The sequence below is a fragment of the Engystomops pustulosus genome, chromosome 3 (genome assembly GCF_040894005.1).
Source record: "Engystomops pustulosus chromosome 3, aEngPut4.maternal, whole genome shotgun sequence".
Classification (NCBI taxonomy): domain Eukaryota; kingdom Metazoa; phylum Chordata; class Amphibia; order Anura; family Leptodactylidae; genus Engystomops; species Engystomops pustulosus.
In genome coordinates, this window is record NC_092413.1 from 224955639 (window position 1) to 224960638 (window position 5000).

The 5000-nt window shown below is 48.6% G+C and overlaps 4 non-coding genes across 4 annotated transcripts; all 4 read left to right on the forward strand.

The window, feature by feature from the left end:
• Positions 1-57: 57 nt before the first annotated feature.
• Positions 58-131, forward strand: TRNAN-GUU (transfer RNA asparagine (anticodon GUU)). Its single transcript has one exon. It is a non-coding gene; the product is annotated as a tRNA-Asn (tRNA).
• A 1273-nt stretch (positions 132-1404) lies between these two features.
• TRNAN-GUU (transfer RNA asparagine (anticodon GUU)) lies at positions 1405-1478 on the forward strand. Its single transcript has one exon. It is a non-coding gene; the product is annotated as a tRNA-Asn (tRNA).
• A 1273-nt stretch (positions 1479-2751) lies between these two features.
• On the forward strand, positions 2752-2825 carry TRNAN-GUU (transfer RNA asparagine (anticodon GUU)). Its single transcript has one exon. It is a non-coding gene; the product is annotated as a tRNA-Asn (tRNA).
• A 1273-nt stretch (positions 2826-4098) lies between these two features.
• Positions 4099-4172, forward strand: TRNAN-GUU (transfer RNA asparagine (anticodon GUU)). The gene has a single exon. It is a non-coding gene; the product is annotated as a tRNA-Asn (tRNA).
• The last annotated feature ends 828 nt before the right edge of the window (positions 4173-5000 follow it).

Genomic DNA, 5000 nt, shown 5'->3' on the forward strand with positions numbered 1-5000 from the left:
CGTACACATAGGCCATTGACCTGCCTGAAACTGGAACACCAGGCAAGCAGCTTCCGTGTCTCTGTGGCGCAATCGGTTAGCGCGTTCGGCTGTTAACCGAAAGGTTGGTGGTTCGAGCCCACCCAGGGACGCAGTCCTCTTTTGCTTCCGCCTGCTGCTTGAGTGGCTCAGCTACAACTTCAATTAAGAGCTCCGTATAACTGGCCAGTTTCAATATCTAAAGCACACATGGAAGAAGAAGGTTCTTCAGATGGAAGAGAAGAAGCACAGCAGAAAAGTTCTTGCTGCCAGCTTAATAAATGTGCAAAATGAAAGGATACCAACAAAAAAAAATCTCCTTCGAGCCGGAATTGAACCAGCGACCTAAGGATTGCTATTAGAGTACTACAGTCCTCCGCTCTACCAGCTGAGCTATCGAAGGCTTGGGGGAAGCCCTGGGTGCGTGCTTACTAGCCTTACTTTTCAGTGTCACGGCCTTGGCAAGCAGGAGACGATTTCTCCCAATTTTGAAAAAGGCTGCAAAAAGGACAAAGCTGGAGGATGCGGGCATCGATCCCGCTACCTCTCGCATGCTAAGCGAGCGCTCTACCATTTGAGCTAATCCCCCTCTGCTGCTGAGGGGTGTGTGGAGGGTGGAGTTTTTTCCACTAGACTCTGACTTTTTGGTAGGTCGTTTTTTTTTTTTTTTTTAAGTGTGGATGTAAGGCAGCCTTAAGCAAATCAAGACTGCAAAGCCAGGGCGGCTTTGAAAACTATTTTTGGACACGAGCAAGATTGGGAGCAGTAATTTGGGCTTCGGTTGACCGCGTCCTAGGCAGAAACAGGAGTCCTAACTCACTAGAGAGATTTGGCTAATTGTAACGTCAGAGATGGAAAAAAAAAATTCAGGCACCAAGCAGAGAATGGTTTCTATGCGCAGGTATCTGGGTTACAGGTCTGTCACAGCCTGGGAGGGTCTGAAAACGCTTTTGGACACGAGCTAGATTGGGAGCAGTGATTTGGACTGATGATGACCAGTTTCTGGGCACAAACAGGAGTCCGAACTTACTAGGTGGAGCTTTTGCAAATTGTAACATTGTAGACGGACAAAAGGAAGGACGCTAGCAGAGGATGGTTTCGATCCATCGACCTCTGGGTTATGGGCCCAGCACGCTTCCGCTGCGCCACTCTGCTGCTACATGCAATGGCTTGGGAGAAGTTCTCACTAGACACTGACTTTTGCTGGGCTACTTAAGGAAAGGCGGCCCTCCGTCAGTCTGTGTAGAGATTTATTGGTTGTTGGGGAACATTTCGGGGCCCACAACTGGTTGCTTATTTTGTTTTCATTTTGTTGCTCGGAAGATCACCCGTACACATAGGCCATTGACCTGCCTGAAACTGGAACACCAGGCAAGCAGCTTCCGTGTCTCTGTGGCGCAATCGGTTAGCGCGTTCGGCTGTTAACCGAAAGGTTGGTGGTTCGAGCCCACCCAGGGACGCAGTCCTCTTTTGCTTCCGCCTGCTGCTTGAGTGGCTCAGCTACAACTTCAATTAAGAGCTCCGTATAACTGGCCAGTTTCAATATCTAAAGCACACATGGAAGAAGAAGGTTCTTCAGATGGAAGAGAAGAAGCACAGCAGAAAAGTTCTTGCTGCCAGCTTAATAAATGTGCAAAATGAAAGGATACCAACAAAAAAAAATCTCCTTCGAGCCGGAATTGAACCAGCGACCTAAGGATTGCTATTAGAGTACTACAGTCCTCCGCTCTACCAGCTGAGCTATCGAAGGCTTGGGGGAAGCCCTGGGTGCGTGCTTACTAGCCTTACTTTTCAGTGTCACGGCCTTGGCAAGCAGGAGACGATTTCTCCCAATTTTGAAAAAGGCTGCAAAAAGGACAAAGCTGGAGGATGCGGGCATCGATCCCGCTACCTCTCGCATGCTAAGCGAGCGCTCTACCATTTGAGCTAATCCCCCTCTGCTGCTGATGGGTGTGTGGAGGGTGGAGTTTTTTCCACTAGACTCTGACTTTTTGGTAGGTCGTTTTTTTTTTTTTTTTTAAGTGTGGATGTAAGGCAGCCTTAAGCAAATCAAGATTGCAAAGCCAGGGCGGCTTTGAAAACTATTTTTGGACACGAGCAAGATTGGGAGCAGTAATTTGGGCTTCGGTTGACCGCGTCCTGGGCAGAAACAGGAGTCCTAACTCACTAGAGAGATTTGGCTAATTGTAACGTCAGAGATGGAAAAAAAAAATTCAGGCACCAAGCAGAGAATGGTTTCTATGCGCAGGTATCTGGGTTACAGGTCTGTCACAGCCTGGAAGGGTCTGAAAACGCTTTTGGACACGAGCTAGATTGGGAGCAGTGATTTGGACTGATGATGACCAGTTTCTGGGCACAAACAGGAGTCCGAACTTACTAGGTGGAGCTTTTGCAAATTGTAACATTGTAGACGGACAAAAGGAAGGACGCTAGCAGAGGATGGTTTCGATCCATCGACCTCTGGGTTATGGGCCCAGCACGCTTCCGCTGCGCCACTCTGCTGCTACATGCAATGGCTTGGGAGAAGTTCTCACTAGACACTGACTTTTGCTGGGCTACTTAAGGAAAGGCGGCCCTCCGTCAGTCTGTGTAGAGATTTATTGGTTGTTGGGGAACATTTCGGGGCCCACAACTGGTTGCTTATTTTGTTTTCATTTTGTTGCTCGGAAGATCACCCGTACACATAGGCCATTGACCTGCCTGAAACTGGAACACCAGGCAAGCAGCTTCCGTGTCTCTGTGGCGCAATCGGTTAGCGCGTTCGGCTGTTAACCGAAAGGTTGGTGGTTCGAGCCCACCCAGGGACGCAGTCCTCTTTTGCTTCCGCCTGCTGCTTGAGTGGCTCAGCTACAACTTCAATTAAGAGCTCCGTATAACTGGCCAGTTTCAATATCTAAAGCACACATGGAAGAAGAAGGTTCTTCAGATGGAAGAGAAGAAGCACAGCAGAAAAGTTCTTGCTGCCAGCTTAATAAATGTGCAAAATGAAAGGATACCAACAAAAAAAAATCTCCTTCGAGCCGGAATTGAACCAGCGACCTAAGGATTGCTATTAGAGTACTACAGTCCTCCGCTCTACCAGCTGAGCTATCGAAGGCTTGGGGGAAGCCCTGGGTGCGTGCTTACTAGCCTTACTTTTCAGTGTCACGGCCTTGGCAAGCAGGAGACGATTTCTCCCAATTTTGAAAAAGGCTGCAAAAAGGACAAAGCTGGAGGATGCGGGCATCGATCCCGCTACCTCTCGCATGCTAAGCGAGCGCTCTACCATTTGAGCTAATCCCCCTCTGCTGCTGAGGGGTGTGTGGAGGGTGGAGTTTTTTCCACTAGACTCTGACTTTTTGGTAGTTCGTTTTTTTTTTTTTTTTTAAGTGTGGATGTAAGGCAGCCTTAAGCAAATCAAGACTGCAAAGCCAGGGCGGCTTTGAAAACTATTTTTGGACACGAGCAAGATTGGGAGCAGTAATTTGGGCTTCGGTTGACCGCGTCCTGGGCAGAAACAGGAGTCCTAACTCACTAGAGAGATTTGGCTAATTGTAACGTCAGAGATGGAAAAAAAAAATTCAGGCACCAAGCAGAGAATGGTTTCTATGCGCAGGTATCTGGGTTACAGGTCTGTCACAGCCTGGGAGGGTCTGAAAACGCTTTTGGACACGAGCTAGATTGGGAGCAGTGATTTGGACTGATGATGACCAGTTTCTGGGCACAAACAGGAGTCCGAACTTACTAGGTGGAGCTTTTGCAAATTGTAACATTGTAGACGGACAAAAGGAAGGACGCTAGCAGAGGATGGTTTCGATCCATCGACCTCTGGGTTATGGGCCCAGCACGCTTCCGCTGCGCCACTCTGCTGCTACATGCAATGGCTTGGGAGAAGTTCTCACTAGACACTGACTTTTGCTGGGCTACTTAAGGAAAGGCGGCCCTCCGTCAGTCTGTGTAGAGATTTATTGGTTGTTGGGGAACATTTCGGGGCCCACAACTGGTTGCTTATTTTGTTTTCATTTTGTTGCTCGGAAGATCACCCGTACACATAGGCCATTGACCTGCCTGAAACTGGAACACCAGGCAAGCAGCTTCCGTGTCTCTGTGGCGCAATCGGTTAGCGCGTTCGGCTGTTAACCGAAAGGTTGGTGGTTCGAGCCCACCCAGGGACGCAGTCCTCTTTTGCTTCCGCCTGCTGCTTGAGTGGCTCAGCTACAACTTCAATTAAGAGCTCCGTATAACTGGCCAGTTTCAATATCTAAAGCACACATGGAAGAAGAAGGTTCTTCAGATGGAAGAGAAGAAGCACAGCAGAAAAGTTCTTGCTGCCAGCTTAATAAATGTGCAAAATGAAAGGATACCAACAAAAAAAAATCTCCTTCGAGCCGGAATTGAACCAGCGACCTAAGGATTGCTATTAGAGTACTACAGTCCTCCGCTCTACCAGCTGAGCTATCGAAGGCTTGGGGGAAGCCCTGGGTGCGTGCTTACTAGCCTTACTTTTCAGTGTCACGGCCTTGGCAAGCAGGAGACGATTTCTCCCAATTTTGAAAAAGGCTGCAAAAAGGACAAAGCTGGAGGATGCGGGCATCGATCCCGCTACCTCTCGCATGCTAAGCGAGCGCTCTACCATTTGAGCTAATCCCCCTCTGCTGCTGAGGGGTGTGTGGAGGGTGGAGTTTTTTCCACTAGACTCTGACTTCTTGGTAGGTCGTTTTTTTTTTTTTTTTTTTTAAGTGTGGATGTAAGGCAGCCTTAAGCAAATCAAGACTGCAAAGCCAGGGCGGCTTTGAAAACTATTTTTGGACACGAGCAAGATTGGGAGCAGTAATTTGGGCTTCGGTTGACCGCGTCCTGGGCAGAAACAGGAGTCCTAACTCACTAGAGAGATTTGGCTAATTGTAACGTCAGAGATGGAAAAAAAAAATTCAGGCACCAAGCAGAGAATGGTTTCTATGCGCAGGTATCTGGGTTACAGGTCTGTCACAGCCTGGGAGGGT